The sequence below is a fragment of the Anas platyrhynchos genome, chromosome 3 (assembly GCF_047663525.1).
Source record: "Anas platyrhynchos isolate ZD024472 breed Pekin duck chromosome 3, IASCAAS_PekinDuck_T2T, whole genome shotgun sequence".
NCBI lineage: Eukaryota > Metazoa > Chordata > Aves > Anseriformes > Anatidae > Anas > Anas platyrhynchos.
In genome coordinates, this window is record NC_092589.1 from 120,220,212 (window position 1) to 120,241,669 (window position 21,458).

Here is a 21,458-nt window from a genome sequence, read left to right on the forward strand (position 1 = left end):
TTTGTGAGGACAGGACAAGGAGTAATGACCACAAGATGGAGCACAGGAAGTTCTGCACCAATATGAGAAAGAACTTCTTCACGGTGAGGGTGACGGAGCACTGGAACAGGCTGCCTAGGGAGGTTGTGGAGTCTCCTTCTCTGGAGATATTCAAAGCCTGTCTGGACACCTACCTGGGCAGCCTGCTCTAAGGAACCTGATTTGGCAGAGGGGTTGGACCTGATGATCTTTTGAGGTCCTTTCCAATCCCTTCAATTCTGTGATTCTGTGAACCTATTATTTGTGCTTGTCCTCATTTCTTTTCTCATAGCCGCTGATAAAACTGGTACTTGCTAATGCTGCCTTCACTCTTCATCTGGCACTTGGTCTTGATCTTGGCGGTATGACTGCTTCCTGCAGGAATGTTTTTCTAGTTTGCTTTAAGACAAAGCTGATGTATATATTTATGGCAAGAAAGGAAAAGGACTTTGACTTTATCACACAGCAAGGGAATCGCTGAGCAGCAGCATAAGAAGCACTCCTTAGTTCACCCAACGTTGCAGCAATTACATTTAGTTTTATTGACAAGGTTAAATCATAATCATTACAACAAGATTTTGTGGTTATCCTCGTATTACGTTCTTCTAAAATGCAAAGCACTTGCAGTTTTTCCTTCATACCAACTTAGCCTAACATTTCTCCAGTTCAGCGAGTGCATTCTGCTTTGTAACTCTCTTCCAGGAAGCAGGGATTTCTCCTTTGCCATGAAATTTCCCATTGTAGTGATGTTCTAGCTGTGTCCTGAAAGAAGACACAAATCATTTCCAATATGCTTGCATGGATGGGTCAGGAGGAATGCTCCAAGTGGAATAGGGATGTCCTGCATCCCGGTATTTCTTGTAGGGAATACGTGTGTTTTCACTAATCAAGAAGTAGTTGCCACTTGAAACACTGCTAGAACAAATATCAATGACTAGGTTGTCTGTTTCATGCCATATGCGTCCTGTCAAAACTTGTGGACGATGGAAGACAACCCGGTGGTCTCCGTCATGGTTTGGCATAGTGTTAGTGCAAACAGCCCCACAAAATGGACACTGCTCCTGGCACCCTGCAAACTGCTCAGCCACTATTGTGTGAGGCTGCCTTTCAAAGGAGCTCATACAAGCTTCTTCAAACTCCTTACTGAGATCATCAATAACAGGAGACAGTGCTTCTGTCATGGCATTATTCAGGAACTCTATGTCTGTTATCTCCTGATGTTCAATGCCCTTCAGGTCGCTCCTGGGCAAGCTTATCATGTCTCCAAGTGCTCTGCAGAATTCATCCAGCCAAAGAGAGATTTTATCCTTTCTGTCTTTTCTGTCTTTGACAACCGTGGTTGATGCAAAGACAGCTGACTTTATGCTTTCATAGTAAGGAGAGAGGCATTCTCTTAAAAACATCTCTAGCCTTCTGTTCTTATCTAAACAGTACGTCTCAACTTTTGTCTTAATGTAATTATTTAAAAAGTCTCCTGGGGCATTAAGATAATATATGAAATTTTCAAATTTTTCTTCTTCTGCTAGGTATTTCAGCATGTAATATTCCAGAGTCGATCTATTGCCTCTGAAATCTGGTACTTTATTCTTCACGTCTCGAGCTATGTCAAGAGCTGTCTTCTCATAGATGGCGAGTCGAAGAGCTGGGGCAATCTTGCTGCACAGGAAATCAGCAAATGTAGTGATGCAAGAGGCTCCTTGGCAGGAAATCTGGAAACATTTGAAGAAGTCTTCTCTCTTGCTCTCCAGGTAGACGACTGGATCATTTGCTTTCCTGAATGCTGCATGCATGTCTTTAAACAATTCTGCTGCCATTCTGCACAGGTACAGTGATAATTCCATTTTGTAAACTTTATTAAAACTGTAATTTGCAGTGTTAGGAACAGAGTTCATACCTTTCTCCACTTCATTTAGTATTTCATGAATAAAAGTTTGGCTGTAATCCATTTTGTCCTTTTTCTTCTTCTCAATGTTTGCCTTCACACACATTATGATGCTCTCTGTAATGCGGAGCATGTTGTTCACATCGGCATCGTCCAATCTCTTAGAAAAGATGCGGAAGCCTTTTTTCTTAGACACATGTTTCTCTATGTCAAGGGAAAATGTATTATTTTGGTAGAAATTCAATATTTGTTTAACTATATTAGACTCCCTGAAGTGCTCTAGAAGGACATTTTCTATGTCCACATCGATGTCCACCTGTTCCAGAGGGGGAGCAGCAGAGGACACTTCAGCAACCCACTGCTTCCAGATAGAATTGAAGCGGTTTCTCAGTTTGCTTTCACCTAATTTCTGGCCTTTTAGAGACAGGGCCAACTCTCTGCTCTTTCTCAGGAGCTCATTTTCATATTCAGACTTCCTCTCATCCAGTTTACTCTGGCTCTTCTTTACTTCTAGAAGTTTCTCACACTTCCTTCGCGTTTCAACAAGAAGGGACTCTCTCAGTTCTTTCAGCTTCAGTTCTGTGCTGCTTTTCCACTGGATCAGTATTTCATGGTCTCTGTCTTCACTGAAGAATGTTTCCATGTTCTTGATGATGGCATCACTTCTCTCTTGCACCAGTTTTTCAAGGTGTTCTGTGGTGACCTTACCCAACTCCCTATTCCGCACCTTGTTTTCCAGTTTCATTTGCAAGTCTAAGATGTGAATTCTCAGCTGCCAGGTCCACTGACTAAATGCAGTTTCCAGTTTCTTGTAGGCAGCAATCTCCACTGAATTCTTGAAGCTGAAAATGAAGTTTTCATTCAGCAGGGCATTCCACAGGTCACTAATACGAACTTTCAAGCTGGAGAGCCTCAAAATGCTGCTGTGCGATTCCTTCTTGGCAGCTTGGAGAATTTTGCTCTTTAATTCCTGGACGTTCTGGCTGTAGGTGGGGTTGGGCGGTGCCATTGGTGGGTTTCCTTCCCACAGGTGAGCAAAGTAATGAATGTGGGTGTTCACGTCAAAGCGGATGACGTCGCTGAAGCAGGTGATGTCACAGAATTCCTGCTGGGCCGCGGTCACGGTCATTTCGTCCAGCTTTTCCTGCAGACGTCTTTGTCCTTCCATGTTCTGTTCCTTTGCAGTTATTTCACCCACGTTTTGGTGCACAAAGAGACACCCTGGGGAAAGATTAACTTGCTTCATTCTCAGGAAAGCCTGCACAGCAATCTGAAGGACATCTTGCATTTCCGAAGGATTTTCTCCAAAGATGTTGATCAGAGTCATGTTGCCGATGCCAATGACAAAGGTGGCCAGCTCACTGTCATGGTTAAGTGACTGCTTATTGGCCATCTCTATGGCACGAAGTCCTTCTGTGTCAAGAACGAGCATGTAATCAAAGTTCAAATCCTGTTGGAGCTTCTCGTCCACTTTAATGAGCTGCATAAACGCTCCCCGGGTGCACCTCCCTGCGCTGACGTTAAACTGCAGACCAAACATGGCATTCAGCAGGGTTGACTTCCCTGTGCTCTGGATGCCAAGCACGGAAAGCACAAATACTCGCTTGTCCCCTAGCTTCTCAATTAACCTGTCAAAGACGGCTCCAATCCATTGCAGTGGTATGTAAGAAGCATCACCATCCATCAGCTCAATGGGATACCCTAAAAGCATCAGATTGGCAGCAATTTCAGGTAGTTTGACATACCATTTTTCTTTGGAGTATGTTGATTCCAGTGCCTCATAAATCTGCCCCACCTCTCTCAAAATATGCTCAAGGCCAATGGACGAATCATTGATTTCATTGGAAAGGGCATCTAATTCCTTCAGCAATTGCGTTTTCAGGTTGTTGTTTTCATTGTTTTTCTTTAATGCCAGGATTTTAGACCATAAGAGATGGTACTCTCTCTTTAGCTCATCAAGGTGATCAGAGGACATGTCGTCCATGAAGATCTTCATCCACTGCAGAAAGAATTTCTTGGTATTGTCTGGCTGTGACTGGAGAAAGTCAAGGACTGTTTTCATCAGCAGATTGAGGGGAAATGCTTTGCCTAGTTGCTTTCTTCGTACTGCAGACTTCTCCAATTCAATTTGGCTCCGATGATGCTCTATGCTCTTGTTCCTCTTTTCCTGCAAGCGAGTGAGTTCTGTGTCCTTTTTACACCACATGTACCACAGTTTTCCCTGAAGAGGCAGTAGCTGTGATTTGATCTCAGACAACTTCTCCTTCTTCAACAGATTCACCAGTTTGATTGCCGTTTCTTTGGCTGTCACACACACTTTTGCATCTTCATCAACTAGGAAGCCATGCTGGCGAGCTGTGCTCAGGCATGCATTGAGGCTAACAAGCGTGCTCGACCCTTCCACTAGGTCTCGTATGGTTTTTGTCAGTTCACCCACTAAGTCTGCTTCATTTCTGTTCTTGATCCCTATTCTTACGTTTTGGCCAGATCGGCCAGCTGCAATGCTCTCTTTCTCAGTGAAAAGGCAAACCAAAGGCCTCTGAGACTGCCATAGATCATGTAAAATTCTCCTGCCTTTCTTCTCATTGCTCTGATCCAACTCAGAAACAAGAACCACATTCACAGCAGAGATCTCCTGTAAAAACTGCAGCTGGGGTTCGTGATATCTCGCATCTCCATGCAGGTTACAGAAAGCAACAGGGCTGTTAAAGCTGTCATTGTCGCTACCACGGGGAAGGTACCAGGAGATCTCCACAACACCTTTCATCAGGAAGCAGTCTTTGGTGCTGCCTTCGCAATGGCGGTGGAAAAAAGTGTCGTGTTTTTTCCTGCTCAGCAGGGCATTCAGGAGCTGAGACTTGGAAGAGGAAGGAGAACTGCCGATGCGGAGGAAGGACACGATGGGCATCTCTGCCTGATAAATGAGTTTGTTGTTGTGACTGCTAATCCTCGTCTGCTCTCTCGATTTCACCGTCCCTTTCCAGCTCTTTTTGATTTGGCTGAGGGACCAGAGAGGGAACTCTATCTGTGAAGTGCCCGGGTTTGGTACCAGGAGGGGTAGTGCAAACTGGCAGAAAGCGAGCTTGGATGAAAGGTACTGTCTCATGAAATCATCAGCACAATGAAAAATTGCCATCTGGAGGTCCATGGGGTACACATGACTCTCCCTGCTTGCAGATTTAGGGGCTCCTTTGTCCAAGTCATTGAGAAAGTCATCAAAGGAATCAGAGGGCTCGTGCTCCTCCCCTGAGGTGTTTGGTGTGGGTATAACTCCCGGCTTACTCGCCTCCTTGCAAGTCAGGTACCTGACCCGGTAATCCACGGTCAGGAGCCTTTGCAGGAAGTAAAATGGTAGCTCGCTGTCCTTGCTGGGCTGGCTGTCGTGTACAGATGTCTGGTGTATTATGTGGAAATCTTCTGTGCCCATTTTTCTTGGATAGTACCTTTCCAGCCCGAGGCGCTTAAGTAACTTGAGGAACTCTGGACTTGCAGTGGCTTGACTTGCTTTAGATTTGCTACTTTCTGATTTAGGTTTACACTGACTGGGAGGCTGCATGCCTTGAAAAGCATCTTCCAGGTCTTTCATTATATCGTCTTTCTTCAGGTTGTCAGATGTGTCCTCCACTTGCCCATCGATGAAGGATTGCAAATCTCTTTCCAGCATCTCCCAGTCTTTGAATGCATTGTGCTTTTCGAGGAGAGCTTTCATCTCTGTGGACCATGTGTTTTTCATCTTTTCTTTCATGAAAACTAAGCGGTCATTCTTCTGCTCAGGGGTCATCTTCTTGTTTTTGGATGTTATGGTGAGCCCCGTCAGCAGCAGGAAGGCCTGAGCTCTGCAAACATCCTGTTCCTTCAGGCTCTGATACTCGTTATGTGCCACGCGCATTTCCTGTATCATGAAATTAATTTCTGGACACCCAAGGAGGCACTGAAAAGTGCTGCTTTCTACTTGGTATCCCGTGCTGGTTGTAACTAAGAGCACTAAGAGTTCTATGTCTTCCTGTGCCCTTTGCTGCAGAGACTGGAGCAAGGAAGAAACAGACTGGCTTGCAGTGAAGGTGGCTTTGATCTTTGCCTCATGAATGGCAGATGCAGAAGTTGCCGGTGCGTAGGTGACTTTCATGATGTCCTCCTTCATTTGCAGCAGTGTCGTATTCAGATCTTCAAGACTGGAAATATTGGGAGTTTTGTGCTCCTCGTGGAAGACCCATTGCATAATGAAGGAAGTCTTGGGGAAGTCCCTGACAGAATAGATGTGAGGATCCAGCAGGCACTGCAGCAGAGATTTGATGTAGGTGGTGTTTTCTGGAGAAGACCTCTGGCAGAAAGAAACAGTGTTCACCAGGAACTCCTGCAATGCTTTGTCTGACAGACATATGTTGATCCAGACACTGTGATTTTTTGTTCTCTTTTTCAGACTCTGTTTAAAATCTAGCAACATGAGCAGTTTCTTTTCATCCACTGTCCCCTCCCAGGTCTTCACTTGCTCAAGGAAAGCTCTGGCCTCTTCTACAGCACTAGCCAGTTCCTCTCCAAAGATCACGCTGGTGTTGTGATTCGTTAGCGCTTCATAGACAGCCCTGAGGCTGCTGGCCATTTGATGGGAGGATTTAAAATCACTGCTGTGGTTGGACAGGATTATGTCCCACACTGGGATCAGCTGAAAGCCCCGGTCGATCACACACCAGGTTGTGTTATTGGCCACAAGCCCGCATTTCCACTCGGGAAGGGAATCCGTCTCTGCTGGGCCCCCTGTTTTGGTCACATAGAGCTGAACTGCTGTGTGGGTGCTGCTTCTGTCTCTTCCCTGAAATGATGCCTGTGAGCTGGACTTTGAAGCATCCCCCTTCACTCCCCACTTGGTACCGAAGCCGCTGAAGCTAGCCCCGACGTAGCTGTTCAGTGCTTCAGATGTTTGTTGCTTCATCTCATCCCATTGCTCTGCCCTGAAACCTTCGGCAGATGCTTTCCACCAGAATATTCCCCCAAAGTGGATGGGTCCCTGGTTCACATGGGACCCAAACCTGCTAAAGAAGCTGGTGCACCTGCTCTTCAGTAGGTGGAACCTGTCTGCCTCCTGGGTGATGCTCAGAAGCTGTTCCATGTCTTGCAGCTCTCGCAGGGCTGCGTCTGAGAGGCGAAGCTGGTCCTTTTGGAAGTAGTAGGAGGCCAGAGGGATGTATTGGTACTTGGTGATGCAAATGTACGCCTGCTCCGAGCATGACCGACGGGAGTCCTCTGACTGTGAGGACATGCTGGAATCTACACCTCTTTCAACAATGAGCCCCGAGAACCTGTCACTGGCAGAAGCGCTGAGGCTGAACCCCAGCTGCTCCATGGACTTGGTGAAAGTGGCTTCTGCTGCAGAGGAGGAGAACTCCTTCCTCTCAAGCAGCGACCCTTGCACTGGACCAGTGAGCATGAAGCCATCAGGGACCCTGATGAGTTGCTCTCGCTTTGCCAGCACATCCTCCAGGCTGTTGGTTTGGTAAATCCCCTGCAGAGCCAGGCCTCCCGATGCCCGCCTCAGGACCTCCTCGTCAGAGACGTTCTCCCTCTCCCCCATGGACTTCTCCTGCTGCTCCAGTTGCTTCCGGATGCTCACCAGCTCATCCAGCAATGCCTTCTCTGGAGGTGCCCAGTACTCCTTGGGAATGTCCATGGCTTGCTGTAGGGCCTCCTCTTTCTGTCTTATCATTTCCTTGCTGTGGTTACGGCTCTTCTGCATTTCTTCCAGTTCCTGTAGGATTGACTTGGCTTCTTCTTGTCTCTGCTTCATCCTCTCCAAGTGCTGTTTCTGCCGTTCATCAACACCTGTTTCGTTGCCTGTGATTTTTAGGAGCCTTTGAAGTGCCTTGGTCTCCCAGGGGTACCGTACTTCGCACTCCAGTTTAAGGTAGTCTTCATATTGCAGATGTTTCAAAGCATTTATTGACTTAACACCCAGTATCTCTGACAGTTTGGGGAGCCAGTATTCTTCATCAAGTCCTTCCTTCTCAAATGCTTCTGCCAGCAATTGCTTAGCAATTCGTGCTTTTTCCCCAGCATCTGCTCTCTCCTCCTGTGACTCCATGGCTGTGGAAGGGGAAAAGAGACTTTTGTTATATCATGTTAGAGGAGGCAACCACCCCTTAGAAGAGGCCTCTCCACAGTTCCCGTCCCATGGATTTCTTCTGCTCTGCTGCTGGAACCCAGCCTCGGGCACCCCCGAGATAGGTAGACACAGACAGACAGACACACGCAACCACTGGCACGGCTACACAAATAGCCATGGACAAGGTGCTGCCTTCAACAGCACCCATGTATAAGCTGCCAGGACTGGTCTCACCCGTCACTGGCTCCTCCTCCTTACAGCACTCGCCCACACGTGGTAGAGAAAAGGATTGCCTGGAGAGATGCAATCTCTGGCTCGTCAAGTAGCGAATGGAGACTGGATGACCTTAATGAAGCCAACACTCTCGCCATCCACATACCCTTACACTTTTCTCATGCAAAACTACTAACTAAGGGAACAACGATGGGAAATTTTCTAGAAGGGAAGGCATATGAGGAGTGGCTGAAGTCACTTGGATTGTTCAGCCTGGAGAAGAGGAGACTGGGAGGAGACCTCATGGTGACCTCCAACTTCCTCAGGAGTGGAGCGGAGGGGCAGGTGCTGCTGTCTGGTGACCAGCAATAGGACCCGAGGGAACGGCATGGAGCTGGGACAGGGGAGGGTCAGGCTGGATATCAGGAAAAGGTTCTTCACCGAGAGGGTGGTTGGGCACCAGAGGCCCAGGGGGAAAAGGGGGCTCCCTGTGTGGCCCCTGCCCTGCCCAGCGCAAGTCAGCGGGGACCTACCTGCCCTCCCTGGTGCTCTGCAGCTTCTGCACCGCCTCAGCCCAGCTCCGGCAGCCTCTCAGCCCAGCTGCTGCACCGCCTCAGCCCAGCTCTTGCACTGCCAAAGTCCAGCTCTTACCCCACCCCTTACAGAGCCCCAAGCCTCTGCACTGGTTGAAGCTTCCTGTTTACACAGCAGGGAGAGGCTTTCTTCTTTCTTGGAAGTCAGGCCATTAGATGATACAGCATCTGAAAGTGAAATTTGGCAGCTGCTGGTTGTGCTGGGGCTGAGCCAGGCTGCTGGGGCATCTGCATCCCAAGCCCCAGCCGGGGGGGTATGGTGGTTTTACTTTGCTGGGCATCTGAACTCCACCACAATGTGCTCTCACTCCCCCTCCTTTGAAGAAGATGGGGAGAAGAAAGTATGTTTAAAAGAAAACAAAACCCAAAAAACTCATGGGCTGACATAGTGAATTTAATTTAATCTAATTTAGTCTAATTTAACCTAATTTAATTTAATCTAATTTAATTAATGGGGAAAGGAAGAGGAAAAAGAAAAGAAGGAAAAAACAAAACGAGCAGAAAAAATAAACACAAGTGAAGGCTGCACGGAAGCACGGAGAGAGAAAAAAGAAATTCCTGTCCACTTCCCATCAATGAATGACGTTCAGCTAAATCCCAGGATGCAGGGCCTCAATGCATATAGTGATTGTTTGAGAGGACAGAAGTGTTCATAATGAGAGCCCCCCTCTCCTTCCCCTCTTCTCCCTTTCTTATTTTTCCTTTTTTATTTCCTATTTTATTCTCCCCCCTTTTTTTTATTACTGTGTGACTTTATATGTTATGAAATACAAGGAAGTATGGATGTGGTAATTGACATGCCAAGGGGAATAGGGCCGAGTTGGCCAAAGGAGAGGAATGGTATTGTGTGAAGGTATGCTTTGCTCATTGTAATGTCATTGTAATGCTCAAAAACACACCCACAGCTTGGGATGACCCTAGCCCAGGTGAAGACCCTTCCCCTGAGCACGCCAAGGTCAGTGAAGCAGGAGAGGGAGAGGTGCTCCAGGCGCTGGAGCAGAAGTCCCCTGCAGCCTGTGGTGAGGACCATGGTGAAGCAGGATGTCCCCTTGCAGCCCATGGAGTACCACGGTGGAGCAGGGTTCCACGCTGCAGCCCGTGGAGGGGACTATAGTGCCATAGACTGACCACAACTCCCATTCCTCCATTCCCCTGCGCTGCTTGGGGGAAAGAGGTGGAAGAGGGTGGATGGGGGGAAGGTGTTTTTGGGTTCTCTCCTTTGTTTCTCACTTCTCTAGCTTGTTAGTAATTAGCAATAAATCTTACTATCTCCCTATGCCGAGTCTGTTTTGCCCATCACAATAAGTACTGTGTGATATCCTTGTCCTTATCTCAACCTTTGAGCCCTTTTCATTGTATTTTCTCCCTGCTCCCCTTTGAGGAGGGGGAGTGAGAGAGTGGCTGTGGTGGAGCTCGGCCGCCCACCCAAGTAAAACCACCACAGAAGTAGACTCAACAAACTCCCTGGGTAAAAGGGAGTTTATAAGTTTAAAATTCTACTGTGTAGAATTTTATAAAAATCAACAGGGCAAGTCCAGAGTCGGGCCAGCTTTGTGGAAAACCAACTTGGCACTCAGATTTGTGCAATGCTGTAAAAACCAATATCACGACCTATTGTGTGTATCTGGAGTATTGCACACTGCATAAGAAATGCAAACACTTTATCAGACAGCACTTTGACCCTGGCTCCCCTCAGATCCTCATAGACAAGCAGACGGCGTTTGGGCTGGATGGGCAGCATGAGGTGGATCAAAAACTGGCTGCAAGGCCACGGGCTGGTTTAGTTGGAGGCCAGTAACCAGCAGAGTATCAAAAACTCAGAATAGGGCAGTCAGAGGTTCTCTGAAGAGTCGTTCCACCAAGACCCCCTGATAAATTTGGAGGTGGCGCCTAATAAGGAGTCTGTATTCTTAGCAGATAGAATTTGGGGCAGCCAAATCATCCTTAGCTTATAAGATACCAGGTCTTAATTTGACTAGTAATAGCTTAAGAGTAACAGGGGTAGACAGGTCTGGAATGTTGGTGTCACTTTTTGAGTCTACTGAATTAAACTGGGAGACTAAAAGGGTCACCTGGCAATTGTTACATGTACCTGAAGCAGGAACAAATTAATTAGGGGGAGATTGAATAGTCAAATTAGGATTGCAGTTGAAGACCAGTGAAAAAAAGAATAACATTCTCAATTAATTTATTTACAGAGAATGATGAAAAAGAAATAAATCCCAATGGATGGGTATGTGTTAGAACTTAACAGTTAGCTTGGTCCAATGTGAAACAGGGATTGTTATGAAAGTAGCAGGGCAGAACTCTAACCTTTGATAGTACATATCATATCAGGCTGCAAGTCATCTGGATTGAAAAAATACTGCCATCAGCACAGCATGCCCTGGGCACGTGGCTGTGCGTTATCGCAGTAGCCTGTCAAGGATTGCCAAGTGCTCTGTGAGGCCAGGGCCACCAATTGTGCGCTGCCCTGACTTTGGGATTATGCACAGAATCAGAGAATCATAGAATATCCTGAGTTGGAAGGGACCCGTAAAGGTAAGGATCATCGAGTCCAACTCCTGGCACCACAGAGATCTACCCAAAATTTTAGACTATGTGACTAAGCGCACAGTCCAAATGCTTCTTAAATTCCTACAGGCTTGGTGCAGTGACAACTTCCCTGGGGAGCCTGTTCCAGTGTGCGACCACCCTCTCAGTAAGAAACCTCTTCCTGATGTTTAGCCTAAATTTAGCCCAAGTTCCTCAGCTTGACAAAATTCCCACAGGTGCTATCACTGGTGATTAAGGAGAACAGATTGGCGCCTGCTCCTCCACTCCCCCTAGTGAGGAAGCTGTTCTACGATGAGGTCCCCCCTCAGCCTCCTCTTGCAAGGCTGAACAGGCCAAGTGCCCTCAGCTGCTCCTCATACATATTCCCCTCTAGGCTCTTCACCGTCTCCGTTGCCCTCCTCTGGACACTCTCCAACAGTTTAATGTCCTTCTTGCACTGTGGTGCCCAGAACTGCACACAGTACTCGAGGTGAGGCCACACCAGTGCAGAGTAGAGCAGGACAATCACTTCCCTCGACCAACTAGCGATGTCATGCTTGATGCACCCCAGGGTACAGTTGGCCCTCCTGGCTGCCAGGGCACACTGCTGGCTCATATTCAACTCTTCTTCCCACATACAAACTTTACTATTTCATATTGTTAATGAGCCCTGTTTCAACCATAAATCCATGGAACTTCAGGAAAAGAGCTGACGCACTCAACCTTCTGTCTTTTAGACAAACATTACCACCTTTTCCACAAAAATTTACATTTTAACAGGACCGAATTTCAAGCTGAATGCCAGTTTTTCTCATGCACTTTGCTAGTGTGAGAAACACGCCGTAGCCAATAACTTTGGCTCAGGTGAGGATCTCAGTGAAGTAGTAATTTATTTGCGATTGCAATGGTGGGCACCCCACAAGCAGGAGAGAGCGCATCTACTAGTTCCAAAACACAGTTTATATACTTTTTGATGACAGGACCCTCCCCTGTTTCCCCACTGAGTGGGTAATCCAGGTTCACAATCTATCTGATGCTTCACAAACAATGCATGGCCTTCAGTAGCCGGCTTGTTAAATTTCAATTTCCTTTTGCCATTTTTACTGTTTGAAGTGGTAATGTTTCTTCACTTATCTGACTTGACTTAACACCGTGATTTTCACCTCATTGTCCTAAGGAGTCTGGTTGTCTGCATTTTACAAGGTCACCTGCTTAAGCTTTCTTATCACTGTAAGCATATCTCAGTACCACATTCCTTCCTTCTAAACAATGTAGCTCTGCAAAAACAACATTTCTATTTCTACATTAGTAAAGCCATACAAAACAAGGAATCACTCCTGTGTATCCGTCAATATAGGGGTTTAAAAGGTATTGACGCCTAAATAAATTTGCTCTCCCCCTTCGTACCAAATTCCCAGGGCTCAAGCCCGAACCACCAAAGAAATGACTCTCTCAGTTCTGCTTTGATAATCAGTCAGCCCCTTCCCTCCCCCCAGTACTTGGGAAACTGACCAAATACTACAGCAAATACACCAACACTTCTCAACTGTTAGTTACTTAGATAATGCTCCTGCCTTTTTTCTTGTCACACTCAAAGCATTTAAGAGCAAAAAAATAGGATCACAAGATACACCGCCAGGCCCATATATTAGGCACCACCAATCAAAACTTGAATAAAACAGCCCTTCTTTTCAGTCTGTCACACACTTTGTTCATCTCCGCCCTCTCCCCTCGCAGAGAATAGGGAACCGCGGATCGGAACGCTGCACTCGCTTTGCAGCGACGCTGCGTCTCACTCACACAGCACAATCACGCAATCACACAGAGAGGCCTTGTTATATACGGAGTGGTAATTCGTGTCGAGAAAATGGTTGATATTAATAAAGAAGGGGGAGATTTGGGAATGTGGCCATGGGGGTTGGAAAGCCCCATGGTTGAGATTACATTAGACTCAAAAGGACAAGGCCATCAGGAATATAAAAGAGTTTAGAGGGAACAAAGAAGGGTGATTCAGGAGACTCCATGCAGTCTCCGGTTTCTTGTTCTCCAGCTGGTCTCTTGTCCTCCAGCCATTTAGTCATGCAAGTTTCTGGGTTTTTGCTGTTGTTGTTACATTCAAAGTTGTTTGACCAATGAAAAGTTGTTTTGAAAAGAACTGCTGTGGAGAGAAGGTTGTAAGAGGGGAGCCTGCCCTCAAGAAAGAGGAAGAAAAAGAAAAAAAAAGAAAAAAAAAAAAAAAGAAAGGCAACATGATGAAGTTACATCATCAATAAAGAAGCAGGAAAAAGAAGTGAGAGGGAACAGGCTGGCAGAATGGAGACCAGGACGGGAGCAGGCACATTGATTGCCTCATGAAGATGGGTTGGGCCAGACTCAGCAAACTGCTCAGAGATGCTTGTACAGAAAGTCGCTGGAAATAGGCGCAGTGGAGCTGGAGAGAAGCTCGAGCTGAGAGAAGCCGACCCGTGCACACAACTGCCTCTCGCTGGTAAACAGCTGCGCATTATGGGGAATCATCCATCCCTGGAGGTCTTTAAAAGGTCTGGCTGCTCTTGACTTTCTGGCTGCTCTTGGCTTGGACTGGCGCACGCTTCGTTGGGTTAGAAACTGGCTGGATTGCCGGGCCCAAAGAGTCGTGGTGAATGGAGTCAAGTCCAGTTGGAGGCCAGTCACTAGTGGCGTCCCCCAGGGCTCGGTGCTGGGGCCGATCCTCTTTAATATCTTCATCAATGATCTGGACGAGGGCATCGAGTGCACCCTCAGTAAGTTCGCAGATGACACCAAGTTAGGTATGTGTGTCGATCTGCTTGAGGGTAGGAAAGCTCTGCAGGAGGATCTGGTTAGGCTGCACCGATGGGCTGAGGTCAACTGCATGAAGTTCAACAAAGCCAAGTGCCGGGTCCTGCACCTGGGGCGCAATAACTCCAAGCAGAGCTACAGGCTGGGAGATGAGTGGTTGGAGAGCTGCCAGGCAGAGAAGGACCTGGGAGTGATGGTGGACAGTCGGCTGAATATGAGCCAGCAGTGTGCTCAGGTGGCCAAGAAGGCCAACGGCATCCTGGCTTGTATCAGAAACAGTGTGGCCAGCAGGACTAGGGAGGTGATCACCCCCCTGTACTCGGCTCTGGTGAGGCCGCACCTCGAGTACTGTGTTCAGTTTTGGGCCCCTCTCTGCAAGAAGGACATCGAGGTGATTGAGCAGGTGCAGAGAAGGGCGACGAAGCTGGTGAGGGGCCTGGAGAACAAGTCCTACGAGGAGCGGCTGAGGGAGCTGGGCTTGTTCAGCCTGGAGAAGAGGAGGCTCAGGGACGACCTTATCGCTCTCTATAGGTACCTCAAGGGAGGCTGTAGTGAGGTGGGGGTTGGTTTGTTCTCCCACGTGCCTGCTGACAGGACGAGGGGGAATGGGCTTAAGTTGCGCCAGGGGAGTTTTAGGTTAGATGTTAGGAAGAACTTCTTTACTGAAAGAGTTGTGAGGCATTGGAACAGGCCGCCCAGGGAAGTGGTGGAGTCACCATCCCTGGAAGACTTCAAAAGACACTTAGATGTAGAGCTTAGGGATATGGTTTAGTGGGGACTGTTAGCATTAGGTCAGAGGTTGGACTTGATCTTGAGGTCTCTTCCAACCTAGAAATTCTGTGATTCTGTGATTCGTGAAAAGACATTTAGATGTAGAGCTTAGGGATATGGTTTAGTGGGGACTGTTAGCATTAGGTCAGAGGTTGGACTCGATGATCTTGAGGTCTCTCCCAACCTAGAAATTCTGTGATTCTGTAATTCTGAGTGCCTGGGGATGTGGCATCACTACTGATGAGATTCTGACATCACTACTGATTGCGGTAGCAGCTGTTTACAAAAGGGTAGATATATCGTGGCGGGTTCGATACCTAGGTGTCTTAGGGCGAGTTTTCGGCCTTTCATGATGAGGTTACCAAGGCACTCGACTGCTGGAGAGAATGCGCGTGACAGTTTTCCTAGGACTATCCACTGTATTGGTTGAACTTTTTGAGGGGGGCCCTGGGCTAGTGCCCCTACTCCCCCCCTTTCCGTGAAGTATACATACAGATCAAGTGGTTCATTCGGGTTCCACCTGGCGAGCGTGCTTGATGATACTTTTTGCTCGATAAAATCGAGAGAGTTCATTGCTTCTGTTGTCAGAGTCTTGCTTCTGTTGTCAGAGTCTTTTGCTCCCATGGTTTTTTTCCTTTTAAAAGATCGTACAGGGGAGCCATGGTTTCGGGAGGAATCAGGACAATATTGCAGAGCCATTGTAAGGATCCCACTAATTGTTGCATATCATGGAGCGTTTTGATGTCCCGAAGGATTTTTATCTGGGGGGGAAGGGGGGGGTTATGTAAGAACTTGTGATCCTCACTCCCAAAAAACTTACACATGGTCCTTTTCTAATTTTCGCGCTCGCAATTTCAAACCCGTTTGTTTTTAGAGTTTCTGGGACTATTGACACTAGCTGGTCCACTTGACTTCCTGACGGTGCAGCAATCAGGATATCGTCCATGTATTGGATGATAGTCGCGGTCGGGTCACTGCGCCGAACTGGCGCCAGCGCCCAATCCACCGTGATCTGGCAGATAGTAGGCGAGATGATCATTCCTTGAGGCAGCACTTTCCACTGGAAGCATATGTTGGGGCGTTGGCTGTTTGGAAACATGACAGAGAAAGCAAACCACTCCTTGTCTTCTTCATGTAGAGGTATTGAGAAAAAACAGTCCTTAATATCAAGGACGGCACAAGGTTGCCCTTCCGGTACCATAGAGTTCATAGGCAACAACGTTTGGACAGGACCCATTGGTTGAATTATCTTGTTTACTTCACGCAGGTCATGGAGGAGGCGAAATCCTTCACTGGTTCGCTTGGGTATTACAAAAACTGGAGTGTTCCATGGGCTAGTAGAAGGCTCTATATGACCTCGTTGTAGTTCACGGTCGACTAGCTCGAGAAGAGCACCCATTCGAGGCCTCGACAGGGGTCATTGCTCGACCCACACTGGGTCGGACGATTTCCACATCAGTCTAATTGGTGGAAGTGGGTATGCGGCAGTGGCCCTTATGGTAAATTTGTCACCCTGGCTTTTAATAGGGCTAAAGCGTCCCTTCCCAACAGGGGAGGGACTCCTGACATGACATATGGGAAGAGAGTAATGGTTTTCTCCAGTCCCTTTTTAGTGTGGAGTGTGATTACAACCAATTGAGCACTCTTCCAGGAGTTTTCCTGGGTTTCGGCACCACTTGTTGCCTTCAGGGGCAGTGGCGACCTGGTTCAGGAACGGCACGGCAACCAACCCCAGTCCGCTCGGTCCATCGGCTCACGGACACCAATGTGGTGGATGGCAAATGGCGTTTATTGCCGAGTTACACGGTGTTATATAGCCGAGGCCCACAACGTCACTTCCGCTTGCTTACGCCACAGACCACGTGCTACTGTCCATCAAGGGAGGGGACAGTAGAGCACAACATCTTCCGGCCGCCAGACCCTAACTACCCACACTACAGGAAAAATGGGTGGGAGATGGAATGTTCCTGATTTCCATCAGGCTGGGGATGGATGGGAGCCCTGGTTGAGCGTTGTGCTGCCTGGGGGTAGTTCTGTGGGTAACCCGAGGGCCTGGCCCTGGCTCACCCCTCGCTGAGTGCTTTAGGGGCTGCCTTGGAAGCAGCGTAGTGTGCTGGTCTGCCTCGGCACCTGGAGCTGCCCTGTGCTGGCACGGAGCTGCCAGAGCAAATCTGATCGTGAGTCAGCTCTGGGCTCCCACCTCACCTTTATTTTAGTATGGGCGGGAGGTGGGCATCTCCTGTTGACTGCTGCCTGTAATACCCGGTCCTTTCTGTGCCTGTTCTCTTTTTCTCTCCATTTCTAGGGGCACGCGATGCTAGTGGAGCTCTACCCTCAGTAATGGGACAAGGGACTGCTGAAGGAGTATTCATCAACGAGTATTCTGTGCCTGGCAATGCCATTTCAATGCACTAATAAAAAGATACAAACAATCCTTCTTGGGAAGGATTTTTGGTGGCCTTTGTAAATACCTTTTAGCTACACTGCTGGTAATTTTCAGCTAATAAACGCACTCTAAGACGTATTCCAGGTGGAGGAAAATAAAAGTTAATGTGGCTCTTAGTGTCTCCGAGGTCCTTGTAACCAGTCTGATTTCTACTGTAATTCTTCAGGAAGCAAGATTTATTATTTTCTTTTTCCCTGGAAAAGAAAAAAAAGAAGGATTCCCAAGTGCTGTACAAAGAATGAAGCTCAGAGGCGAGGAGATCCACAAAGTGCTGAATGTCGGCAGGCTGAGATGTGGGGTAACGTGCCGTTGTAGGGAGTAACAACTTCAGAAGCAGGTTTAAACTCAAGTGGCTGACCTGGTTCAAAGGGGGAAGATTGCACGATGTCTGAACAGCATGGAAAGAGCAAATTGCCTCAGAATTGAGTCTCGCTGATGTTTGCCACAATAAACCAGGAGAGAAAAGAAAGTTTGGCTGGTGGTTTTTTGTCCCCCTCTCCCTTGCTTCACTGTGGCACATTAATTCCACATTTTTAGTGTTATCCTGTCCCTGTTTCTGAATTTTAAAAACACTTGGGCAGAAACAAGCTGGTGACAAACATCGGTTCTGCAGATTCGTTGTTCTCCCAGGATTTTGGGAACATGATGTGAGGAATGTTTTAACAATTCCAATTCGTGTCCATAAATTCGTGTCCATAAAGAATAATTCTGTTTGAATCCTGTCTGCCTGGGCCCTGCACTGGCAATTTAGTTCTTGAACCACAGATGCAGTGTGCCCCAGTCTCCCCCTCATTCCAGTCAATTTATCAAGTCTTCAGAAAACACTCCTTAAATTTATGAACCTGTTTGCTTTTGTTATTCCTGACTTCTAGTTCTAACAGTTATAGCCTTTTTTCCTGTCTTCTTCGAGATTAACTTAACACTGCTATAGATGTGTCTGTGAATGGCTGGGGAAGAATGTTTTAATTACTCGTGAAGCGTCAAATAAGAAAGCTGTTTGTGTTTGATGTCTGGGAGTTTCAGAACAACTGATAACAACTAGTGACTGTTATGGGATACTATGTGGATCCTTGGTATCTGGCCACGGGGGGCCAAGAGATTAAGAGGAAGGAAAAAGAAGCTGAAGGACGGTTGGGAGACAAGACCTGCGGAGAGTGTACAGAGAGTGTTCCATAAACTCGAAATAGTGCCAAGTAAGTACAAAGGGTGAGAGGAAGACTACGAGCCTTCAGCATGAAAGACCCCTAGAGACCCCCAGAGGAGACTGATGCGCATGCTCCAGTAGGAGGAACTGGACCCCGGAAGCTAATTATAATAATCTATTTTTTTTAGAAGTAGTAATGAATATGTATTAGTATAGGTGCATAAAAATCAGCTGCTTGATGTAACTGGCGTGCGTCCTGGTGGAGCGGAGACTCGCGGTGCACCCAGCGCTGTTTGCTTACCTCTATTCCTTTATATTCTTTTAATAAATCCTATTTTTTTATTTAATCCTAATTTGAATCCTGAGCCATTTATAACAATGAGATTGTTGTTCCTGCCCTTTTGGTTAATGTTCTGAGTTTTTTTCCTCCTTCACCTTTTCATGTTTTTATTACAATGAGGGTGGCTTGGGCTATGCCAGGCACTACAGAAATCTTCCAAAACACCCTGCAAAAATCTTCGGCTCCCTTGTACGGAAGGAACCTTGCCTCTGCAAGCCACCTGCTGCCTGCAATTGTGGAGGCAAAGCTGCGATAAGAGCTGGGTGGGACAGCGGGTGCTGCCTGCTTGGTGCTGGCTGGAAATCTTGTGCAATGCTGCTGCTCTGTGCTGAGCTGCCTGTGGGTGGGAGGGAAGCTGAGGAGCAGGGGCAGCGCTTTGGTTTTCTATAAACACCTCGTGTGCTTCGTGGACCTGGTGTCCCAGCAGAGGGAGGCTCTGCTGCGGTCGGACCGTTCTGGGCAGCCGGAGTGGCTGAAAATCCATCCCTCTGCCCACATTTGGATAGCTGGGGGCATCCACGTCACCAAGAGCTTCACGGGGCAGAGGTCCCTTTGGGGTCTGGGGATTGGGAGGGGTGCTATGGAGACCAGGCACTGATCCCCACCCTCCTTTCCGTGCCTCCCAGCCCATTGGGGTAGGACGGTGTGAAGCGGTACCACTGCACTCCCCGGCGTTCCCACACACGTGGGAGCATGTTCCCAGGGCTCTGTCAAAGTCCTGCCAGCTCTGCGTCTACCTGGATGCACAAGACTTATTTTTTTTTTCCTTTTTTTTTTCTCCCCACCCCTGGAAGTTGCTTAATAGCTTGGTGCACTCCTACTTTGCGGGATGTGTTGTGTTCAGCAGCCTTTAAAGATACCTATCACCACCCGACTGCGATGTCTGGGTGCTCGCTTTGCTACCCAGCCTGGCGCTGCCTGCGTGGGCACTGAGCTGGCCCCAGGACACCCCCGGGGCTGCGTGGAAGGGGGGCACGGGCAGCGGGGACTGTTGCAGGTAGGGGCAGGGCTGCAGCCCTTCGGGATGTGACTCATCCTCAGGGCTCGCCCTGTTCTGGCGCTCGCGCTGGAGGTGAGGCTGCTGCGGTGCGCCCCGCATAGATCTGCGTGGGGGCTTTTACCCCGTGGGACGGGCTGCGACGGGCCCCTTCTGCACCTAACGGGGACGGGAGAGGGGGGAGCCTTTGCAGAGCTCCTGCACCTGGTTGTGGTAAGGATGCTGCCCCGCTCTGCCCTCCTCCAACCCCTGGAAAACCTCGTGTCTGGCTCTGGCCGGGGTCTCGCCAACCCCTGGAGCTGTGTGGAGAGGGTGAAGCCAGGGCTGGGGTAGGGCAAAGAGGAAGGGGGAGCACGATTGGAGGTCACAGAGCAGCCGCCGCACCCCTGGCAGCCCTGGGTGCTGTTGGGGTGCCTGCAGAGGGAGCGCCCGGGCAAAGGTTCCTTTTGCTCTCCTGCTTCCCGTGCAGTGGGTTCCTGCTCGACCCAGGGCGGAGCTGTGAGCTGCAGGGTGGTGGGGAGGAGGACGTTGGGCTGGGGAAGGGGTCGGGGCTGGCTTGGGGGTGCCAGGGCACGCCGGAGCCCCCTGGGGCTTGCGGAGGTGGTGGGGAGCTGGGGCTGGTCTCGCTTCCCGGGTGTGCCCAGCTCCGTGCGCCCACGCGGCAGGATGGGTGCTGGGTCCTTGTCCCAGTTCCAACTGGGGGGACGGGAATTGGGTGGGCAGGAGGGGTCTGCACTGGGGGAGGGCAGCCACCACACCCGAGGGGATGGTGTGGAATAGGGGTGCAGGGGGCTGTGCTCACCCCAGCTTTTGCAGCCCCCTCTGTAGGGAGCCCCAGCTGCCCCCACGCCCTGCCGGACCCCCACATGGACACCGAGGCGCAGGATGGTGCCGAGGCGCAGGATGGTGCCGAGGCTCTGTCGGAGGGCTGTTCGCTGGCCGAGGTGAGTGAGGGCAGGGGCTGGGGGCTGGGGGAGTGTCCCCGGGGGTGAACTGGAGACCCCACGGGGATGTGAGCACCGGCACCAGCATGGGCACGGGGATGGCAGAAGGGTCCCATTTCGGGGAGGGGTGGAATTTGGGCATGGAGCAGCCTGCCTGACCCCGTATCCCCCACGGGGCTGGAGGGACGGGCTGGGGGGGCGAGAGGACACCCCAGCTCACCCCTCTCTTCCCGGTGCAGGTCTCGGAGGGGCCCCCAACACAGTGGTCGGTGCCGGAGGTGTGCGCCTGGCTGGGTGCACGGTGCGGGGACGGGGACCTGGTGCAGCTGGCGGCCGAGCACGGGGTCAGCGGCCGGGCCCTGCTGCGAATGACTGAGGGGACCCTGCGGCGCATGGGGGTCACCCCCCGCAGCCGGCACCGGGAGCTGCTGCGGGAGCTGCTGGGGCTGCGGCTGCAGCAGGATCTGGAAGAGCTGCTGAGCATCGCCGGGGGTGAGCATCCCCCTTAGCGCATCCACGGGGGGCACCGGCCGTGAGGATGCCGGGGGTGCCTCCAGATGGACTGTGGTCACCTCTATCCTCAGAGTGATGCGGACAGGAGCTTGCGAGCAGGGAGGCGATGCCATGGGATGACAAAGCGGCGGCTGGAATTAAGCACACGACATGGAAGCGGTGCTGG

The 21,458-nt window shown here is 49.4% G+C and overlaps 1 protein-coding gene and 1 pseudogene across 1 annotated transcript in view; both read right to left on the reverse strand.

The window, feature by feature from the left end:
* LOC139998638 (sterile alpha motif domain-containing protein 12-like) overlaps positions 1-21,458 on the reverse strand; it is a 77,029-nt gene that overhangs the window by 11,151 nt on the left and 44,420 nt on the right. The gene's annotated exons all lie outside the window — the stretch shown is intronic.
* On the reverse strand, positions 361-7,976 carry LOC140002292 (interferon-induced very large GTPase 1-like; annotated as a pseudogene).